Source organism: Ambystoma mexicanum, chromosome 12, assembly GCF_040938575.1.
Source record: "Ambystoma mexicanum isolate Mex_15411 chromosome 12, UKY_AmexF1_1, whole genome shotgun sequence".
In the NCBI taxonomy this organism is placed as follows: domain Eukaryota; kingdom Metazoa; phylum Chordata; class Amphibia; order Caudata; family Ambystomatidae; genus Ambystoma; species Ambystoma mexicanum.
Genome location: NC_090936.1, coordinates 518,870,901 through 518,895,038, shown reverse-complemented (window position 1 = coordinate 518,895,038; position 24,138 = coordinate 518,870,901). Strand labels below are relative to the sequence as shown.

Sequence of the window (24,138 nt, the reverse complement as noted above, 5' to 3'; positions counted from 1 at the left end):
TAAATTGATGGTGGCTTTTTGTCTGTGTAATATGGTTCCGCTGAGTGGAATCATATTACCTGGCTGGGACTTTTTTTGGCCTCCTCCTCCATTTCCCAAAACATAGTTTTTATTTGCCTAGAAGACCTGGGGGTTCACATAAATAGCCCCTGTCCCTCTTTCTGTGTATGTAAGGTGGTGGCCATCTCTGGCCACTTGAAAAATGTATCCTAGGACTGCGGCTCTAGTCAGTCTGAAACCACTTCTGATTGGCATATGCAGATGCCCATCTGGGATAGTGTGGCTTCTCTTCCTTGGTTTGAGGGAGTCTTCCAGAATGAATGAATGGATGTGGTTGGATGGATGGTCTGCCATTTTCTGATTAGCCCTCTGTTTGAATGATTCTTGGTGTGTGATTGGGTGTTGTGTTCACTCCCTGTGTCCCGAGGAGAATTAAAGCAGACCCTTTACCCACTCACGTTGTCTACTGCAGGAAATCTGCACCTGCATTCCTGGAAGGCCACCTGTTCGAGGATGACCAACACTCTGCATCAGCATCCTTTTATGCTCTGAACAAACCAAACAGCAAAGCTCTGTCTCTTCAGAAGGACCATAAGGAACCATTTCTGGTGCTCTTTTCCCCTGAGCCAGTGGGTACAACTGATTTGCAGCTCCTGCTCATAGGCCTCGTCCCCCTGAATCTCCTAACGATGCCTGCATTGCCTAGCCCAGAAGCCGGTACCCCTTCACTACCAGGACTCAGAAGACTCTCCAAGCAGAAACACTCAGGGGCTCTTCATTCCACAACTGCAGACACACACCCTGGTTCCATTTCCCCCGTCCGGAACTGACTAAAGTAGCTTCCATGACACTTTGGGTAGGTTTGCAGGTATGTATATTTAATAAGCATTTTACTAAGTTTAGTTACATAAAGAATATAAGAGCTGGACTGGCCGGTGACCAACAGCCAGCCTTCCTTGGTCCAACTCTTTCTATTACACAGAAAAGGGTCGTTGTTGACAGCAGAGTCTGCATACTGTGATTGGGGAATTGGTTTAAACTTTCATTAGAGGTTATTTTCTTATGATAGCATGTATTTTCGAGGGATTCAAAGTTTAGTAACGTTTTCTAGGATTTTAGGTATTGTGTTGCACCACCACCATTAACTTTGGTGCATTTTAATTGAGTATTTTTATGTTATGTGTTAGTAGTGGATTGTGTGTGCCCATTGGATGTATTGACTTTGGGTGCCCCCTGTTATCGATTGTATATATTGGACATTGTTGATTGGGTGCCTTCCTGGCGACACATGTTATGGATTGGATGTATTGTGAATTGTTTATAGGGTGCCGTTCTGGTGCCACTTGTTATGGGTTGGGTGTATTGCAGAGTGTATTGGGCTACACAAGTGAATAAGGTGTAGCGTTAAAGGTGTTGGGCTGCGCAAATGTGTGCATCAGATTTCCGGGATGTACTGAAATCCACCCCTGGAATACTAAACTGTGATTGGTTGGAGCTGATGCCCACAGGCCTGGGACTCGAACAAGTTCTCAGCTCTCTGTGCACCTCTTCAAGGTGATGTGAACGATTAACTTGTGTACACCACCTTTGCCTATGAGAATGTTCTCCTTACAGTTGCAACACTTGTTGCAGTGTGCATCTGGTCTGCTGGGACAACATTGTCCATGTTGTGCTACGTTCCCTATGGGTTAGCTATACGTGGTTCGATCAGGTTCCATATATTCTCCTGTATGTCCACACGACTATTTGCTTTAAGCATCAGCAAGCTTGCTCAGGATCTCTTGTGCCTTGTGGTTCTGTGTTACTGCATTTGGTTAATGACTAATAAAAGCATTGACAGTGTGTGTATGTATCTGTCCTCTAGCTATAGAACTGTGCGCTCATGTTCTTCATGTATATGAGTGTGTGTTTCTGTGGTGCAGTACGGACTGCAAGTGTGCTTTATGTCTAACGCTGCTATGTCGTCCTATCACTAATGACGTCCGTGTCATGGTTTCTCGGTGTTCAGTCAATGCTGTCTATATAGGCTTCCCTGTCCATGAACAAAGGCTCTTCTTTCACACATGGAAAGATTTGCATTGTATTCAGTCTGTATGGCTGGCTGAGAGGATACTGTTCAGTGTATGTCAATCATTGGTGTACCCAGGATCTATCCAAAATAAGATGGTGGCAGTGGGCGTTTCTGGCCTTTTGTCTCGTCATGAAATTCGTTCGGAGGGTGGAGATGTGGTCTCGGGACCCCGGGACTCCCACTTTAGGTGGGAAGTTTGAGGGGTCAGAAATATGAGGCAGACAACTCTGTAACGAGTTTTCAACTTTAGCCATTTTATTTATTAAATAAAAAGGTTGAATACATTCCTCACTATGCCTACCCTGATGAGGATTTTCCTACCTACAGTAAACTAAAGGAAACAATCTAACACAAGGATATCTGACCCTCTTACTTTTACAACAAATAAAGCAATAAGGAAATGTGTGGCATTTCAATTCAACAATATAACATATGAGTTGATTCATAATATATTCAGTGTCTCTTCTCATAACCTGGGTGAATTTTCCTTGCCCATATTTGAACAAGGGGTTTCTCCACAGGTCAAATAAAACAAGGAAATCGATTTTAACACAAAGTTCCATGACAGTTTCAAGGTTTTGAATAAAGGTCCACTGCTTCAACGAAGTATCTACAGAAATTAGAGGTTCCTACTCTTCCTGGAATAAGAACTGTATCACATTGGTTTTCTTCCCATACGCAACAACAAATGTCTTTGTCAGTATAATGTCACAACTTTTGAATTTCAAAGGAAATTAACTATTCCAACTCCTCCCAGAGTAAGAACAAGGTTCACCTTTGAAGTAACAACAAATGTCTTTGTCAGGATGGTTTACTTCAAACTTGACTTCAGGAGGATTTTTAACTTTTCTTCAACAAGTTTTTACAAGTCGTCTTTAAATGGCACAAATCAATATGAGTTGTTTATGTTAGAACCACAGTTCAGCACTTGCATCAACTACTACCTGGCTTATGCCTCTGACAGGCTATTTTGGGGCAATATCTCCTGCACTATGGGTTTACTCGCCGGCCCGTCCACTTCTTCAACAATAAGAACAAAAAAGTGCTTCAGTGGTAACTTCCAACTTAGCGTAACAACAACATCACTATACTTCTTCAGCATCATATTGTGGTGGAAACAAGAAACCACATTAGTGCTCTTCAAGACTTCTTGGCAGCTATGCTCCTCTCCCTCTGGATATTCTACTCCAGAAGGGAAGCCTGTTTACCACCTTTCTTTCCCCTCTGTACCAACAACCAAATTCGGATCACAAGTCAGTGTCTCTTTCTTCTATCTTTGCTTTGGCAATGCAAGTTGTTATCACTTGTAGATTTCTATTTTGTAGCACATAAGCAGTAAGGTCTATAGTCATTTAGCCTCTCAATATTCCCCTCTTGCCTTGAGTACTGTTGGTTACACTGGTGTTGTTGGTTTGTTATAAACCCTTGGCTTGGTTATTGCTGGTAAGCTTTTGGAACAATTACAGTTTTTCTGTGGGGATTTTGGGCTTACCACACTCTCATGTACCTATTTATACAGTCACTTGCTTTTAACTGGCATAACGTTTGTTGGTTTCGTATAGGTTGGTATTCAAAATTACTTCTATTGTCACAAGCTGTGAACTCACCGTGTAAGTAGCTCATGTACGCTATGCTCAGTGTTCACAGGTCTTCAGGGCTTTTGGCTTCTCACGGTCAGGTGGACAACCTCCTCTGGTCCTCCTCTGCTTACGCCGCGGACGATTGGAGCCTTCTCTGCAGCGGAGAGGGCCAGGTGCAACCCAGCCACCTTAATCCTCACAAGAGGGAACATTTCCCTCGCTGCTGCTGCGCAAACCCTGCACAGCTAAATATTATCAGGAAAGCATCTCGTCCTCATGCTTCTCACTGCACAACCTCTGCAACAGGGAGAGTCACAGGCCAAGACTCTCTCAAGAACTGCCACGGCTTCTGGCGATTTTGTGGTCCTGGCATCTTCTTTCGCCTCAGGCTTCCCACAGCTGCAACCACGGTACACGCTTTCTCTTCCACAGTTCTGCTTCTCTCTCTAATGCCTGCACCTGAGAGGGCTTGTTAAGCTTCCCAGTTATCTTTAGGAGTAGGTCATTTACAACAATTAAGAGATCACTTCCACAGTAGTGTTCCTCTGTATCCCTCTTCCTCGTTCCAATACTGAGGGAATTATGGGACTTGAAGTCCCTGGCAACAAGGTTAGCTTTTCTAAATCTTTTTTTCTTGGCAATAAGCCATTAAAGGACTAGGGCTTCAGAGAAAGTTGAACAGGGGAATCTCCCTATCTTCCTAACCTGTTTCCTCCCCCCATGTGATCCTCCCGCAGAACACCACAACCAGGGTTGGGATCAGGAAGTGTCTGCCTTCTCCTGGCCACATGTGGAAGGTCTCAGGTCGAGGTTTTGGGGGGAATAATTACAGATTCATCACATACATCATTCCTAAATTTACTGAAGTACTGCCCAAATCATTTATCGTTACCACCACTTGGTCCTGTAAAATTACCACAGGATTATAAATGAGGGCAGAGCAGTGTAATTCCCCATTTTTTGAACCAATATGACTCCATGGGGATTTTTGTGGGAATACTGTGAGTGTTAATCTCACCACAGTAATTCCAATAATACGGGGGGGGGGTTAAATGGAAGATCTACCTCCAGGATTTTGCTTGAGGTAGATATTGTAAAGGTTTAGAAGTAGGGCTCTGACACAGTGGTGGCATAGTTGTTGGGAAATACTTCTATTCAGTGATAGAAGTGTACCAAAAGAAAGTAGTGGAACTGTGACTCCGGCAGGGGACCGAGTAGGACGGAAGGGAGCAACGTGCAACACATTTTTCAAGGGTTGCAGTCATGCTGGTTGACAGCCAATTGAGTTGAAACAGATTTCACTTTACCTGTAACTGATATCTGGTGGTAAAATGGAGAAGTGTGCTTTAACTTCACAAAGAATAGTTCTGGAATGGTGAAAATGGTTGCAAAAAGTAGTAGAGCTGTTAACAGTACTAAAAGTAGTGGAACACCGCTCCCTGAACGTTCTCGCTCACTTCGACGTCTGCTTTTATTGAGGAATACCAATAAAGAAAAGAAAACCTATCTTGCCCTATTTATAAGAGGGGTTTCCCTGCCTCAACAAAAATACTAAGGATTCTGTCAGGATGTCCAATAAATTAAAACTCTTACCATCCTGTGGCCAAACCTATTTCTGCCCCTTACACTCTAAACTAAACTAAGGAAAACACTTAACATGCTTGATTCATCATGGATATCCTGCAAACTTGTCATACCATAATAAGAAATGGCTAGACTGGCTGCCTCAAAATGCCAGTCTAGCCACGTAATAGCACATCATCATTCTTTAGTCAACTGCTGGTTGAAAAAAGAAAGGAAGATCATTTTTTACTGGGCATCTATGATAGATGCCCAGTAAAAATTACATTGTTGCCATGTCTCCACCCCCGCTTCCCAGCCCAGTACAAAACACACATGTGCATTTACACAACACATACACGCACACCCATACATCACACCCTCACTCACCCACACACACATTTTACATAAAACATAAAAATCTTACCTGCACACCACTCTGATCCAGATTGAGCTCCGCCGCAGCCTCCTCTCCAGCTCCTTCACAGCATGAACATGAACCAGAGGGCTTCTTGCCGAAGTGGCAATGATGCAGCAAACTCTGTGTATATGTGCGGGGAGGCGCTGAAGCACCCCCTCCCACATACAAACATGCAGTACCCCAACCTGAATCGCCAATATGCCAAGCAGGGCTGGGGAAGCAAAACGTGCAGCCTTTCATGCTCCATTGCACATGCGCGGCTGGGGTAGGAACTGTCACGGTGAAACCACGTTTCCTCTTGACAGTTCAAGCAGCTGAGGCAGTTCTCCTGGGCTGGTGTGACTCCTCCATGATGGGTGTGGATTTTGGTAGGTCGACACCCTTTGCCCATTATGGATGAGCCGCCCTACTCACAACATCAGTATTCGGTAGACTATTTGACCCAGGCTCTGGAAGACACTTAATTGTAGTGTTTTGCACCAACATCTGTCCCTCCTACCCTGAACAAGCCTGCTCTGCCATGAATCAGAGACAGCCTTGGGGCCCAAGTGGTTTATTCTTGTTGTGGCTGAAGCAAAATGTCTTACTAAAGCTAGAGACGGACAGTGTAGGTTAAAATATTCACCAGAATCCACAAATCTGTACTAGTTGTAACTTCACAGCTATACAAATGGTGCTCGTGTTGTTAAAATGCCTATTACTCACTGTGTATTGAACAAGCGCCAAATAAACCAAATTAATTATTCAATCTATTGAAAGGACGTACTGTTCCTGCAGCAGTCTCCATCCCTGCTTCTCTCGACACCTGCACATAGCTTGCTAGTTTCTTCCTTAACCAAGTTCAAAGTATCCATGACCCTTCCTACTTCTGATACTGTCGCTGTATTACCTCAGCTGTCTTTCAAAACAAATGGCGATGCCTTTTAAACTCTACTAAGTCTGGCTCCTCTTTGGATGTGGGTCCTATAAAAACATAACAAATAAACTTTTTCATGAAAAAGTGGGTCCTGCCCTGCTCTGCTTGCTGAATTCCTTATTGATTCTTGCAGTAGCCCCTAGTTCTTTCTAAATTCATGCAATTATTTTCCGTCTGAAGAAGCCATCACTAGGTCATTCCATTGTCTCTAATGTAAGGCCATCTCACTCCTTGAGGCCACGGCTACGATGCCTGAGCAGCACTTCAAACCTGTGTTGAGGTTCATGCCTTGATGAGCCCTCTGCATTCATGCTGGGTTCTATCAGGTCAGAGCACAGAGTATGTTTTGGTGGCAGTGGTTGATGTCCTGTGCCAAATGACTGATGGTGGTGTTGGGGCACTCATTGTTAGATCATATATATATATATATATATATATATATATATATATATATATATATCTCTCTCTCTCTCTCTCTCTCTCTCTCTCTCTCTCTCTCTCTCTCTCTCTCTCTCTCTCTCTCTCTCTTCCCCCCCCCCTTCGGTGCAGTCCGACCCAGGGCTCATCACTATCCCCTATCCATGTATATGTTAGGGCATCTTCCAATTTAACCCAGTCTTACGGCTGCATCTTTATAACCTATTTTAGCGACAGTGACTAATCTGACTGGGCCCCATTGCATTGCTGACGTACATGTATGCACCCTATTTCTGGCAGGATGATTGCTGTCAGTCTTGAACTGAATTCTGATAAGACTGAATAAATACATGCAGAAAATGCATCAAACATTATGAGGCCAAGCCTCCTACCTGTATTTAAAGAGATGGGTCCTAAATTGGATAGCTGTCTTTCTTTGCCTCAAATTAGCTCAGTTGCATCCTCCTATTCTTTTCACATCCTACTTCGCAAACAAGTTTTGCCCTTTCCGTCCCAATACTTCTATTTTCGGTCATCACTGCCAAGGTTCAATTTTGGCTTCATTGCTGTCTACTTGGGCTTGCCAGGGTACAGCATCAAGCAACCGAAGATTCTTCAAAATATGGCAGGGAGAATAGTCTCCCATGCTGACCAGCATGTAGATATCACTCCAATTCTCAAATGTATCCATTGGCTTCTCTTAAACAGCATATCCCGTTCAAGGAGCTCTGTTCTGTCTACCGATGCTTTTATGGACGTACACCATAATTTTTTCCATATCGCTTTATGCATTATTGTCAGATTTGGCTGTTTCGATCTTCTGGTAACGGTCACTTGCAGGTACCTGGCTATGAGATGACTTGCAGGTTAGGTAGATCATCACATGTTTACCCTATCCATCCCGTCGCTTTATATATGTATGCCGCTATGTACGCCCCCTGTCCTGCTCTCGTGCTTGGTCACAGGCGCTTTACTGATAACCACCATATCACACTACTACGCTTACTCTCTCCTATATACCATCATTCAACTAGCACACAGCTATGCTATGACACATTCGGCCTAGTTCTCATACTAACTTGACCCCACAAACACCTAATCATCCTAATAAAACACAGCTAGCTGAGCACATAGCAGCTATCTTAGGCGTCTCCTCAGGCCTAATGCAGCCAGAACTCAGTCTGGGTGTCCACCCTCCAGACTGAACACATCCAACTGATTTCCTCAGCACCACACCTACCGCTAAGAAGCAGCTATCATGCAACAACCACATCTGCTGCACACATATCCGGTGCGCCCACGCACCATACCACACTCTCTCTCTCTACTGACTGAACTGCGGTTCCCGAGGGCGTTTAACCTACCAGCGCTTTGAGGTCATACCAATGATACATAAGGCGCTATATAAATGCCAAGTTACCTAACATAACATAACATAACAGTTCTCGGAAATTCTCTCTACCACTCTCTCTGCTCCACAAGAAACGCTCTTGCATTCCAACAAACCTTCAAGACTTGGCTCTATGTGATCACTCTTCCATGATCTTTGACTACTTTTTGGTCCCCTGACATTTCCCTTGAATGGCAAGAACCCATCCGTGGGTGTACCTGTGCTTTATTAATGCACATAATATTGCCTACTTGAATTAAGTGTGCTGTGTTTGTCCGCAGGAGAGCTTACTCAGGTGTTCATGTTATCTTATGTCATGTCATGATGTCATATCATTTGAGGTTGTGATGCCATGTGGCCATGCCATTTCATGATGTCATGTCACCATGGCATATGTAGTCCCTGGTTTTATTTGCCCTGGCCAAGGTAAGCACCCTTTAAACTTTCCTGGAACATTAATGGGCCACACTGGAACCACCTCACCATCCCAGACCAGCTGTTCCGGTGAGGCGCTGAGCAAGCTGCTATTTCATGGTGTTAGTACAGGAGATAGGCCACAATCCTGGGATATTAAATAAAGCACAGTACACGGGAGGGGACGTTTTTGACCTGTTCAGGCTTTTATATAAAAACATGCAACTATTGCACCGGTAGTCTTTCTTCCATACAATACTTGCCCCCATTTCATGGTCCCATTCAGTGTTTGTTGTCATATCCATAAGAGTAGTAGATACCCTTACATAACAAAACATTCACCATGTGAACTTTAACCAAGTTCCTAATCGCACTTCCCCTGGACATCCCTCCCGTTGAATCAATACTTCCCCTTTCGTCCAATACTTTTGACCCTCTATTACTTTCAATACCCTGAGCAGCCGCAGTCTGGCTTCGATCACCCATTTCCCTAATCAGATACATTAAAATTAAAATGTCCCCAAACACAGTAGCTTATTATCATGTTTCCTCCTGTCTGTCCTGGTCTTTTTGCATTTTGCATTTTCCCCTGCTCTGCTGTGGGTGGCTGACATGGGATATAAGTACTGCCCTTCAGGGGACAGCCCATGTCATGTGTGAACTTGTGTTTTCCTCAATGGCGGCGTGCTGAAAGATTAAGTCTTCTTTTTCCTCTGTGGTTCTAGTGCCGTCGGGTTTCCTTCTCTTCACCACCCACCCTGTCTGCCCCTGGGGTGGGTTTACTCCCCTTCAGAGCCCACGCTCCCATTTTCACGCAAGCCGCCACGCAGCCCGGGACTTTCGCATGCCTTGTTCTGCTAGGTCTGTCCCCTGGGAGGACCATATCCCCATAGGCCATTCCCCTGTGCGGGGGACGTTCACTCACAGGGCCCCAGGCAGGGACACTTTCTTCACCGGGTTGCCACACCACATGGCCTGGCCTTTCCCTTACTTCACTTACACCAATGGTCTAAGGGTCACACGGCCCCGGGGTGGGGCGTTACTTCACCCAAACCGCACCCCACACATGGCCTGGGGCTTCGGATCCATGCCAGGCTGCAGTTTGCATATACAGCCCCTCCTGGATGCCCTTGGGGTCAAGGGAGTGTTAATATTCTTTCTTCTCTCCTCTCACCTTCTTTCTTATTTCTCTCTCTCTCTCTCTTTACTTGTCTCCTTCTGTTTTTTCCTTCTAACCGGCTCTTCCAGCTCTTTTTTTCCAATGACTTCCCTTTAGTAATCCTTCTCCGGTAAGTCCATTCTTGCTGGCAGGGGAGACCTGCCCACTCTCCATTGTCCCAGAGTCCTATGTGCACCCCCATTTTGGGTACAAATGGCGCAGTCAAGGAAAGTCATTACAGTCAAACACATACATACACCTTTATGAATACACTATTGAGAAACCTCCTTGTGTCTGTGTCTTTTATTTTTTTATGTTGTTACTTTACCATTTCCTTTACCTCTAAACCCCTTTCCCAACCAGGCCCAATTTGGACTGGGGGTTACACATATCATGTATTCATGTCATGCCTAAACTGGAAGCACACTGTGACTGTGTAAACTTGAAGTATACGGGGATTTGCAGGAGTTTGCACGTGGGACCAAGGTATGAGAGGCACACATTGCTGGCTGCAGAGCCATCTCAGCAACCAGATACACACTGGTTTAATAGCTGGTGCTGTTAAAGCAATATGCGGAAGTGTTAGGACTTGGGCAATGACCATACTTGGGCTGGTGTTAGGTCAGTGCTAACACTGTGCAAATGTTGTCTTTTTGCCAGGGATAAGGTCAGTCATAATCAGTGACTGTGCAGGGTTTGCACTTTTTCATTTCAGCTGCAATGAGCCGTTTTTGTGAAATTTTGCAATCTCGCGGCTAGCGTGGAGAAAGGATATGTGTAGATCGTACAGCCTGGGCAATGGTCGGGTTTGTGCTGGCCCTAAGACTAGTGCACAGTGAGCTATTGCCACGGCAACAGCACACGTAATGCACATGTGCCATAAAGAAGTTTCCAGAAAGAAGTGCTTTCACCCAAACCTATACACTGTCAGGCTTGCTTGGTGGGAGAGTTAGGGCCTGGCAGTTTAGCCCCAACCTCCCAACCCCGAGCCAGGGCTCAACGCGAGAGTACATTCTGGTAGACAGAGTCCCCCCACTTTTTTCAGGAGTCCCCCGCTTTTTTCAGAGGGCACCTTGATATGCTAATTTCTGGTCATGCCACATTCAATTGGTATGTTAAGGAGTCCGCCCACTTTTTTTTAGGACTTGGCCTCTGCCCCAGCCAACATACAAGCCAATATCAGAGACTACCTAGGCTGAGACAATATTTTCTGTGGTATGCACTGCTGGCTGCAGCCACGCTCTCTTTAAGGCTATAGACCAACGTGGAGAGTGCTTTCCAGCACTGCCTACAAAAGGTCAATCCTGCTGGAAGAAGAGAGTTAAGGCCAGGCCATGATGGAATAAGCAAACATATTCAAAATTGGCATGGTTTATGTCATGGAAATAATGTGCAAACTGGGAATAATGTAAAGTTAGCATTGGTGCTGCGTTGTGTTCCTCCCATGTGATAAGTGACCAGGCCCATAAAGACTCTTTTCAACCCCATTGCCAGGGGACTCGAGTTCAGCAGTGGTTGCAGGGGCTGGAACACATATTTGAACAGACAACACTGCCACGTTAGCTTATATCAACTGGTGGAGTATAACTATGCCCAGAGCCCCAGAGATGCCAGGTTATGCTATGAGCCTGTGGGCAGAGAAACAACTGTGACTGTTCTCTGCATCCTATATCAAAGGAGTAGAGTATGGTTCATGTTTGGGTGACAACTCCTGGCACTTCGAACTTCCCTGAGTAACTCCCTCATTCCAAACTTTTGCACTAGATTCTAGAATCATATGGCATGGCGATTGGATGCACTATCCTTGGTAAGGCTGAAGGGACTTCTTTACGCCTTACCCATCCCTATTTCTGTTTGTCCCCCAAATGCTCCTCAAAACTGGGAAATCTTTATTGGACTATTGTATTGGTGCACCTTTGACCCACAGGAACTGGTTTCTTCTGCTGATTCAAATGGCCATCACTTACGTTTGGAAGCTGCCCCAAGCTCCCTCCTGTGACCTAAGCCCCCAGTTCCTTCAGCAAGCCCACAAATGGCAATAGCTGTTCTGAAACATAAGTAGGAGGGCATTCTGGGAAAAAAAGGCCTTTCATGAGAAACTGTGCTTGCAGGTGAACCTCCCTGGAGACCACCTTTCCTTAAGCCTTTTTTCAAGAATTAGGGTGTATCCCGGGCTTGGTTTGAGGCCAAAGAAATATCTTCTTTTGAAGAGAGTGTCCCTGGAATGCCCCCCTTCACCCCCATGAACATGAAGGCCTGAAGAGTCCAAAACGCACAAAGTTACTCACTATTCGGGCAGGAACCAGGAGTACCAGTGACTGACACGTATGCAGAAAGATATTCTCTCAGACAGCCATCCAAACCGTATCCAGTGAATGGGCCTCATTATAAGACCGGCGGTAGCCATGCCTGTAATACAGGCACAGCTGCCGCTGGTATCATTTTTTTCCCAGCGCCCAGGAATGGGCCATTACCGGGCCATTTTCGGCCTTGCCGGACCCGGTATTCGCCCATTCCCGGGCACCAGAAAAATGTGCTCCCCATTCCCATTCGAGCCCCATAGGGTTCAATGGGAATAGGGAGCCTGGATGTACCGGCACCATTTATAACGGTGCCGGTGCATCAGACATGGTCTGCAGTCAGGTGCCGTTCCACCCGCCGGGTCAGACCTGGTGGGCGGGAAGGCACCCGCCCACAGAATTCGTAGTTTGCTGGTCAGGGAACTACAGTACTGTAGTTCCCAGACTGGCAAACTTATAATGAGGCCCAATGTCTTCATGGATGCAGGTGCTTCAGCATTGGTCATGGATCCAAATGCCTCAATGGATGACATTGACTAATGCACAGAAGCCACTGTGCTGACATCATTAGTGACACCACAACATAGCCACATTAGTCATGAAATACACTTGCAACCATGCACAACGTTACACATCTGTATAGGGTGTGCCAACACCTTCCCCCTCAACTGAATATAGATAACATGATAGGTAGATCAAATAAGATCACTCTACCATCCATCATTGCAGACATCAGGATTAGATTGCCTTTATTAAAGGTTAAAGTACACATGGCACTGTACACATTTGAGTTGGGATGGCCCAGGAAATAAAGGGTGCTTTAAATGTTAAACACACTCCATAAGTGCATAAGGATGTATATGAATAAAGGATAAAACGTGAGAGATGCTTCATTAAATAACTAATAGCTCCCTGAAGCAAAATAGAGTGTCAGACAAAACTATATTTCAAAATGGATACTCAAGTGTTAAATGTTTTCCAGTCCTAAATCGGGTGTTGAGGACTATGACCCATGCCAAGAGATTTCAGACAAGCAACAGAGGCTGATACATTGAAGTATCTCGCAGTGAGGTAATTAGGTTTGTATTCGGTTAAAAATTTAATTTGGCAGGAAAAGCCAGACCAGATTATGATGCAGCCAGATAAGTAAATGAAGTTGTAGATACATTTATCGATATGATCTTATTGAAGCGGGCACACCGTGTGTCATGCAGACCATTCTGAGAGACCAGCTGTATTATTTTGGCACCATATAATAGAGTATATCTATTTTTCCAACAGTACAAGGCACTAACTAACTTGACAAGACCTCAGCAATCAGATAAAGATTATATATAGGTGTGTCAAAATGTTCTTGGCAAGAGTTGAGCACTGTCATAGTTGTGTCCAGCCAAATCTAAAATAAGCTTCACAGTTTTGTGGATCAGAGAAAATGGTGGATGCCAGCTATGCTAATGTGGGTTTGGTGTACACCAGATAAGCCATACAATGATAGTGAAGGAATGTTTTTTCTCTAACTAAGTGGGCCTATCAGAAGCATACTCTGACCAAGGTAGTCATTTCCATAAAGATTTGCATCATCCAAATAGACTATAAAGCAGGTTAGAGGAAAACATTTCTTTGAGAGTGTGTGTCTTGTTATTACAGCCAATAAAGACTGATGAAAAGCTCCCAGGTGTCTGATTTTCTGTCTACTTCTGTCTGGATCAATGAAGTGTTCATGGATGCCTGCGGCCTGATGAAAAAGGGGAAGCAGGGCCCTCAGTTCACAACCACATACTCGTATACACAAAGAACATACTTACACAGTTCTTTAGTTAGAGGACAGAGACATATACATACTGTCAAAAGCTTCTATTATTTTTCTCATTAGCCAAGTGCAGAAACGCTGAACGCAAGTCAACGAAGAGATGCAGAGCAAGCTTGCAGATGCTCATGACAACTAACCCCATGGAACTACAGGATCACATATGGAGCCTGGAAGGACCAAATACGACTAACCTATAGGAAACATAGCATGTAGAAATCATAGTATAAGTATAACGAGGATCACATAAGCCTACAAGCAACAGAATGAGAGACAAGGGAATGCAGAACAAGGCTGCACAGAACAGGACGGCCAGAGCTCACAGCTAAGGTCAGAGACAAGCATCACATTCCAAACCTAAAACGACAAGGGGCCATCTGCAGAAAAACAGAATAAATCCTCGTAATTTACAGACTAGAAGAATTCGATTTCATGGTCCTCGACCACGGGGTGCGGCCGAGCTAGACAATGGTTATTCACCCGGAGTGGGAAGATGAACAGTTCTTAGCACCACAGACATGAAGTGAAACATGAACAAGTTAACAACGTTGCAACGTGGAGAGTACTCTCACAGGCAAAAGTGGTTCTGCTAACAGATACATTAAGAATGCATAGTCATTCCCATCACCTTGAAGAGGTGCACAGAGCGCTGAGAACAGAGCTGGGTCCCAGGCCGGGGGGGACCAGTTCCAGCGAATTAGGTCACAGAAATCCAGGGGTGGAAGGGGTGGATGGCAGAGGGCAAGGGCCAATGGTAATCCTGCGACCCTGCAACAAAGTAATAGATAGTTTCTTGGAGAAGGGGCAGGTCAGCCACCTGACATGAGAGGGCCAATTAACTAAGATTAATAGGGGCAATTTATACCGTATACCACTCCGATCAACCAACCAGAAAGTGGGATAGGTTTTTCAGGGAAGGGCTCATGTTGTGACGACACTCTGCAACAAAAATGCTTGACACGGGTTTGGGAGCGGTGACTCTGGAGATTTTTTAATGTCCTGTATGATCCCTGTTGGTTTTTGTAATAAATGACAGTCTAACTTGCCCTTGGCTGAGTCCTCCATTGTTCTGGGGGAAGGGTTGTTGGGCCCTGGGAGCTGAACGAGTACGCTCGTAGTAACCCCCAGACCTCTGGTATACCAGACCTCACCAACAAGTTGGTAGCAGAGGGATGGTTTACTACGCCCGTTCGGCATACGCCGTCTCTTCCGCTGCAGCGCATGGAAGGCTGCAGGGCACCTCGCGGACACCAAGTCCAACACGATGTGCACCCCCGTACAAAGGCTGTCAGGAGCCAGCCCGGAAAAATCCTGCCCGCAGTTCATGAGGAGTCCAGCAGACCAGAAGGGTGAAGTGGCAGCTTTGGGGGAGCCGGTAGCTGAACAGCGTCATTGGATCACGGAGTGTAAGTACTGACTCAGCCATATGGCAACTAGGGGGAGTGGGAAAGTAATGGTGGGTTTGGGATGGTGATGAGTATTGTTGAGTATTGTCTAGTAGTGTCGAGTATTGTGAAGCATAGTAGGAAAAGGAGCAAGGTAGATGTAATTTCTGTGGTTAGAGCACATTCAGTCTTGAAGGAAAAGGTTCTGGTGAATAACCTATACTATTGATTTAAGGGCACGGATGACAGAAGTTATGTGAATAGTGGATTTCCTGTGAATTGGGCATTTTAGCTTGGGTCATGGATGATGGTATGCCGGTGTAAAGACTTAGCAAAGGGAGCTGGCCTAGATTGTGGAAGGTGTTTGTCTAGTTAAGTCTTCAGGAGTTGTTTTATCTGCAAGGCAACGGTGTAGGTACAGATTGAACACAAAAAATATTGGTATCCCCTGTTAGGAGGCAAGAGGACAGCTGTGGGTTCATGTTGGGGTTGTGTAAATGTGTGTGTAATGGGACATTAGCATTTTGAGCGTGATCTCTAGCCCTCCCTTGTTTAGTGAAGTGGTGACGTCACCCATCAGGTCTGTGCATAGGACTCGGAGAGCACGAGAAGTTATAGAAGTTGGTGTTGAGAAATTTAAAATTGACAGAGGAGGCTGTTCGGTGGTGGTGCGTGGAAGATGCATGCACGAGATTGGTGGGTGAGAGAGAGTGGCAGAAGGGCAATGCGCGGAGCAGGCCCGACAGGGTGTTTTGGGGCCAGAGATGCTCGAGAAGAATTGTTGAGAACTGGTATTTTTGATATTGATAAATCTGAGCTGAAAATATTCATTGTGCTTGTGTAATAACGGTGTCAAAAGCCTCGACTTGAGGTGAATGTAAAAGCAATGTATCAAGGGAAGTGCGGGGGGATTCGCCCCTACAGCACTTATGTAAGGCTCTTCCGCAGTATAAGGACAAGATTTGTAAATATAGCGTAGATTGGACGGAAAGCATGGATGGTAAATTGACTAAGCAATGGCCATAATGCAGAAGATTTTTCAAAAATGTGTTGCAACCATTACAGACACACAGACAAGACAACTCTAATGGGAAGAAGTTGGACAATCGTGTGGTGATATTTGAGCTCTGGAGAATGTTCCAGGAGGAGGAGGGGGAAGTAGCAAGGCAGCAATAGATGCTGAGCCAGCAGGAGACACCGGGGGAAGTGCCCTCAGTCCCCGCTCCCCCACCTGCTCCTGAGAACAAGAAAGCAGGAGCTCTAGCATAGGCACAGGGTTTATACCCTATACAGGAGCTAAAGGCAGTACACAAATCCAATATTTCAACCTCCACCATACACCAAGGAGGAGGGTCAGACAGGCAGACAGTGGGAAGGAAGCATGCGACGATGCCCAGATGAACGCTAAGGAGGGGTTAGAGGGCATAGCATTGAACAAATGGTTAGGAGGGCAGAGACTTTTGAAATTGGATGGGAAGGCAACGGGAGAATCAGCAAGGGCGAGTGAAGAAATGGAGGGTCATAAGGGGATCAGCAAAGCGCAAGTCTGGGTGGAGATAATGGAAGAATTAGAAAGAAAGGAGAAGGAAGAGGAGGGATGTGAGAGAGCATGTAGGGACAAGCAAAGGGAAGAGGAAAAAGAACGGGAGCAGTGAGAGATGAGAAGAAAGAGGGAGCTTGAAGAGATAGAGAGGTGAAGGGAAGAAGACTAGAAGGTAAAGCAAGTTTTAGTGAGAAGGGAACGGAGAAAGTGGGAAATAGAGCGACTCGTAAGAGAGCGCAATGGCAAGGAGGAGGAGGAGCGCACAATAAGAGACATACGAATAAAGTGTGGAATGGGCACAGTAGATGACAAAAGTGGGAGAAGGTAGATGAACAGAGCCAGACAGCAGTTTCACACATGACAGGACTACCACTTCATCGGACAGGACAGACGCAGGGTCCTTTGGGCGAAAGGGTAGCAGGGATCTGATTGATTTTGAAGGGAAGCTCAGTGAAGACACGACCTCTAAGCGACTGAGCTTTGCGGAGAATTTCAGTAGTGATATGGGCACTGACTCAGACAGGGACACAGAGGGAAGTGAGGACGAGGGAAGAGGGAGACCGAAGCATCAGTCGACGGGGAAAAGCGCAGATAGAAGTGTGACATGGGAAGTAGGAAAAGACACAGGGGTATTTAGGTGTGGCAAGGATGATCAATCAAAACAGTCCAGAGATGCATCATGCAGTATGGATGACTTGACCCCATATGTGCCGAGGCTTAGAGATCCAATCCAAAGGAAGGTGGAGCCAGAAAAGGCATGTACTGACATTAAAGACGCCGAGAGACCTGATAGGCAGATCAGGCTGACACGAGGAGCTAATGGGGATATCGGGTTCGCACAGTTGCCCTTACTGGAAAAGGGACGGGGACACCCTCAACACATACCATGAAAAACACATAGGGCCTCATTAGGAGTGAGGCGGTAAGGGGTTAAAGGTGCCGGTAAAGGAGCCGGTGCTGTTAACCCTGTACCTCCTCATTACAAGGTCCCGTCGCGGGACCCGCTCTGTACGCCTGGTCAGACCAGACGTCCTTTGCAGGTCCCGCGAGGGGACCAACATGCTAACAACGGCCCCTACGGCAGCTCAAATGGGAATGGACCAGGTTCCCTGAATGGGGAAATACTGGGCCCTCCAAAGTCGGAATAACCTGGTATTTCCCCATTCAGGGACCACGGACCCGGACCCAAGTTTGGAGGCAGCCATGCCCTTATTAAGGGCATGTCATGGCTGCCTCCAAACTTGTAATGAGGCCCATAGACAAGGAAAACCTGAGGTGTAGGCTACCTTTGTTAACCGCAGGTGCACGGAAATGGATATATGAAATGAAAAAGATGACAGCGGGACAGAAATTAGCAGTGGGGCACGTAAAGGGGCTACTCATGGCAATCCTCCAGGAAGCTGCTGATGACGTATGGGGAAGGTCGGGGTACCCAGGAATAACCACCCAGGACAAAGTTCACAATGGCCTGCCATTTGCTAACTTCTGAGCGGCCGTATGGCAAGCACTACGGACAAAGTACCCTGACATGTCAATCATTAATGTGATTATGGCACACAAAATGAGGGAGGACGAAGACCCCTTATACTACATTCAGACGATTCAAGAGCTTTGGTGCCTTGAAAAGCGAGAACCATGGGACAAAACAGTACCATTATTCTACCACATATTATGCCAAGGGTTGCCAGAGCAGGTGCAAAAGCAACAGAAGAAATTGGTGGGGATGGAGGCAAAGCCTTGGTCAGAAATACAGCTCACAATAGTACACTACTATAGGTTAATGCAAGATAATGCGAGGAAAATGCATGAGGAAAGAAAGCAGGAGGAGGCGAAGTTAGTACAGAAAAAGCTAAATAAATATGCCATGGAAAGGGCAGTAATGATGAGCATGTGAGCACAAGGAACACCACAGACGCAGTACGTACCACCACCCGCAGGAGTTAGATTCATGGGGTGGAGGATGTGCAGCATGGGGTTCGAGGAAGAGGGGGGCCAGCTACAGGATGCGGGTACAGACATCAGATGCAGCAGAACCACAGGGAATTCTCAGGGGGGTTTTCAAGGATAAGAAACAACAAATGCAACTGGGCCCAGGGGGATTTTTAGGGGGGTTCCAGAGACAGGTGAGGGAGCCACCCCAATGCTGGGTGTGTAGACAGATAGGGCATATATCAAGGGTGTGCAGAAGCAGGGGAGGGGTGCAACAGAATGGGGAAATGCAGTACCAGCCAGCATACCAGGGGGAACAGAATGCGTATTACATGGAGGACCGGGCACCACAACAAGGACAGACACTGAACGCATACCCACAGACACACCAGCCCATGACAAAGCCATCACAAATGCAGGCGCCTATGCAGTACTATTTGCAGGCACCACAGATGCAGGATAACACACAACACGCATACACAGCACAGCAAATTCCACAGACAGAGAAAACAGCACACAACCAAATGATGAAACAATGGCACACACAGACCCCATGACAACGACTCCCATTAGGACACTGGCGGGGTCACTGTAGTGGGGGCAACCAATTCCTGGGGAACGGGGTGCCATTATACTCTCAATAGGACAGCCCACAGACTTACTTGATGTATTTCATCCTATCAATTACACCCAACCCTACAGAGGAACCACGTACAAGGGTGATGATAGGTGACAAGACTTATAGAGACAGGGGCGACCAAATCCTGCATCCGGGAGGGGAAATATAGTATGTCAGGCAATGCCATGAATGCTCAAGGATTTTCTGGGGTGATGGAAGTGGTTCCTTTTACAGATGATATTGCACTTTATATAGGGGAGCGCAATCTATCTTTGTCCCTACTCTATTCTCTACAGACACCTGTAAATATACTTGGGAGAGACATCATGAGACATCATGAGCAGACTTAACATGATCATTTCATTCACTGGCAAGGAGTTGGTGTGCTCCACACCAGGGATACACCTTCTAAATGTGAGGGAAATCATTCAAGCTTATTGTGGGCGACGGGTACAGAGGGGGGGGTGCCAGTGGACAAGGAGCTGTTCCAATATGTGACTGAAATTATAATAGCATAGCTTCCAGGGATTCAGGGGAAAATGTGGCGCCTTCCAAACGAGTACTTATTCAGGCTAGAGATGACATTAGATGAGAGAGAAGGGACGATAGTGCCACTAGAATTAGAGGCAGTAATCGTGGGAGATGACTGGATATCAGTGCATGGGACAGATGACACTGGGAGACCATGGAGAGCAGTGATAGCCATAGCGGAAGGGTACAGGTTGACTACAGTCACAGACAAAGAACTATTCAAAGACAAAAGATCAGATCACAAGATAGTGTTCTAAATGAGCATCACATTTAGGGTGAGAATACATTACAGAGAAGTACCACAAAGAATGGCGAGGGTGCTCAAAGCACCGCCAACCTTTCTTGAGGAGGATTTGGCAAAGGTCCCCAGCATCGTATGAAGTCATTTGTAGCCCCGCTTTTTATGAAGGCCAGTCCCAGCCACGTTGGAAAAGAGAATTAGTGACTTTTTGTATTTTTTCTTGTTTTTTACAAACTTTTTCCTGGTCAAAAATTGCATTCTGATTAATGCACATCAACAAGAAGTTAGAAGCAGGCGCCCTTTGTTCCCCAACATGGACCTCTTTGCACCCTGTTGGAAGCCATGTGCTTCAGTCCTTAAATGGAAATAATTGTCACAGATGTGGTGGATCATTAGGAGCGCTACATGCATGTGTCTGAGGCTGTCTAGCAGTATCTCAGAGGCAGTGGGAGAGATGGGAATGTGTGAATAAGGGCCTTAGAAAAGACATGCCTGGGTTCAACCTCATATCATTATCATTATTTCCCGTACTCTCTATATGGAGGACTTACATTATAAAGAGATTTACTGGCAGGCCGACACCTCCTGAGAGCTAATGCCTCAGGATTTACAGCATTTTACTGGCCTGCTAGGACCTCTCCTGCTTTGCTTTCCCTACCAGCCAGTCCCCCTCCATCCAAAAGTGAACCCATACCACCTCACTTTAGGCCCTGCATTTTGACAAACTGCTGCCAATGCCTTGGAAAGTGGGTGAAGTGCATCTATTTCTGAGTGAATGGCACTACATGTTCACTCGTTGGTATCAGTTAATTATTCCCGTAAATCCTAAGGAAGTATATTTTCCCCATGAATTAGCTAGGAAATCATTTAAGCCCCGCCCACCCCCTCTTGTAGGTCACGTGAATGGGGCGGGGCATCAAGGAAGCCTTGCCCCCCAGGTTGTGCTTGGTAGGATGTGGCAATGTTGACATCTCGCTCCAGGTTCTCGGCAGAGGATTTCTTTCACAATTGCTCGGCCGTGCTGCATTGGAAACCTCTCTCAATAAGTGTGACGACGGTCCTCGGCCCTCGTGTGGTCGTGCAGGGAAAGGAAGTGTTTGTCCATGGCGGTCAGACAGCCTTGCCCAAAGCTGTGGCGACAGAGCGTCCACGCTCGCTGGATCATTAACTGCCAATAGTTGATTGGCGTGCGTTTCAGAAGAAGAAATGCTTTCGATGAAACGGATTAATTTGCAATTAAAATAAGCATATGCCTGTTTGAACGAGTGTCCTCCAAGACTGATGCTGCCCTGCTTCAAAGAAGATTCACAACGTGCGCGGGCCCGCTCGTGTGGCATGTGCCACTTCCTTTTCTGTCAAAAATCTCTGCCTTTTGTAATCCAGACTGAAATGGTGGCGCAACTGCAGACACACGCAGCGGCGCATGCGCTGCGTCACGGGGCCTGTTACCCAATGTTACTGTGGCTTTATTGAAGTTTAAATGTTGTGTTTAAGTAGGAAGTGTGCCACGTTTTCTTTGTAAAGTGAATGTTCAGAAAAACTCCATCCTTGAAATATGGACTCTTTCTCCCGGCTCGAAAGCACGTAAGCTCTTTACCGGGCTTCTAAATGGGATGCAACTTTTTTAATGTTCTGTGATTGATAGTGTACAAAGAAGGTGTGGAGATTTACTATTGCCCCATTAATGCATGGTGTGTTACGTTGTAAGAGTTCCACAGACACCAGCAGGGAAGTTTTCCCTCTCCAGTGAACCTCCTGAAAAGTTAGGATTTTCTTTTATGTTAAATTCAACATGGCACATCACATCTTCCTTTGAATTTCCTACTAGTGTACATATTTAAATGTGAGGCATGCATTAGTCGGTACAAGCCGTGCATGATGGGAAGCTTCGTGCATTACTGAGTTTGTGTACTGTGGTAGATGTGTATGTGCGCAATATGTGAATGGACGGGTTTTTAAAAAGCACAAACCAAGCTGTGAAGCAAGAAACGAAACGCTGTACAACAAGGCGATATAGTGATAGGGCACAATAATATGGATACAATTACAAGAACTGACTATTAAGGCCCTTAAGTGGGCTGGGGCTAGCCAGGGCCGAGCCCTGACAGGCTCAGAAATCTCGTTCTGAGGCGGGGCCCTGCCGACGCTAACTAATCTCCCCTGGCAGCCCCAGCCACTACAGGACAAGGCTTTTTAGGCTTCCGAAAAAGATGCCTTTAATCCATAATGGTGCCCCCACAGCTGCAAGGCATCCCTTCAAACAAGAGATGCTGTGGGCCGGCGCCACCATTATGGAAGAAAGGTGAGACCGCTGGAAGCAGAGGCCTATTTTTCTAAAGCCTGAAGCTCCCTCTCATTCGCTGGAATTTCAGGCTTTAGGAAAAAAGTCCTCGGCTTCCAGCGGCCTCACCTTTTCAGCCTTAATGGTGACGCTGCCCCCCCACAGGCATGATGCCTGGTGAGGGGCTGCACCACCATTAAGGCTGAAAAGGCGAGGCGTTGTCCCCTGCCAGGCAAGCCTTCATCAAATAAATGCAGAGATCAGCACCCACTCCCCCAGGGAGGAGAGGTTGCTAATCTCTCCAAAAGGCTGCCTTGCACGGGTGCCTGTAGCCCATTGAGCTGGTGCTCGTCAAGGGGGTGTTGCCTAATGAGCCGGCAGGTGACCCCCACTATTAGAATTCCCGTTCCAGAGTTATCTTACATTTTAATCGATTAAATGCTTTTACTCCAATACTTCTGTTATTCAATCACAAATTCAAAGCTCTATGTGAGGTTTTCCATATATATAATATTCTTTATTTTCCTGACTCCTCAGTGCCCCATTATTATTTGCCAATGCATTTCGGACTTCCGTCCATCCTCAGGGCTATAGGCACTGTCATTCATTTATCATAACTGGTTTCACAATTCCGCATAATTACAAAATTATATCATTGAATCACCATTGACCACCATGTTCATAAATCACAATACTAAGTAATGAATTAATTTTGTCATAACACATACCAAAGTGTAGTTGTTATCCGAACATGAGTTTACACAATTGTTAATAAGAAAAAAGACAAAAAGAAGAAAATTAATTCTATTGCATTGCCATATTATCTGCTGTGTGTTATAGCGCCTTATAATAGTAACTAAAATTCTCTACCTGTTGGACTTCAATAACCCAGAGTATTTCAATCTCCTGTGTAAATTAATCATATAGTTTTGTTATAATACAATCTGTAAATAGCTCAAAGTGACATGTTGATCACATAGATAAAGGAGTCTGATCTCTCCTTACCGGTTAAACACCCTTGTGCAGCCCATTCCATCTGTAAAGTCAAAGCGCAGACTATTAGTCACTGTTTCTACACTAATTCCCGTACTGATCTTAATTGATTCTCCTGTGACCGCTTACCTCACGTCTTCTCTTCTACTGATACGTGCGAGCTGCCCAAAGGAGCTGCCGCCTGTGTTGCGTGTGTTTATGTGACACTTTTTACTTCGCGCATGCGTGTTGGGCTCCCGCGCTGCTTTCCTAATTGTGTTCCATGCTATGTGTGTTAGCCAATATCTTTACTCCTGTCTCATTGATGTCTGTTTCATACTTAATACTGGTATTTACACCATGTTAATGATTACAAAATAAAAGTAAAATTACTCTGCGCGATAATACTCTCTCCGCATGCGCGCCACTCGTGTTCTACGTGTCTTGTACTCACGCATGCGTACGAGCAAAAAAGTAGTGTCTTGTATTGACTCCTATGTTGATACTCCATATGTTTTCAGGTGTCTTTGTTCCATGTTTGGTTTTCACCAATTTGTCTCTGAAGTTCGCACTTCTTTTATAGGCAAACGTTGGCGTCTCTC

General features: G+C 45.8%; 1 protein-coding gene across 3 annotated transcripts in view; it reads right to left on the bottom strand.

The window, feature by feature from the left end:
• The window catches only part of DENND2A (DENN domain containing 2A), a 420,914-nt gene extending 397,175 nt beyond the window's left edge, over positions 1–23,739 (bottom strand). Inside the window, exons 1-4 of one of the 3 annotated variants that reach the window (XM_069628810.1) lie at positions 23,687–23,739; positions 23,570–23,600; positions 23,435–23,470; positions 23,229–23,258 (exon numbers count right to left, since the gene is read on the bottom strand). The gene's annotated coding sequence lies outside the window, so the exon portion shown is untranslated. The remainder of the gene's footprint in view (positions 1–23,228; positions 23,259–23,434; positions 23,471–23,569; positions 23,601–23,686) is intronic. The other 2 variants (XM_069628811.1, XM_069628812.1) reach the window with 2 other exon arrangements.
• Between the last annotated feature and the right edge of the window lie 399 nt (positions 23,740–24,138).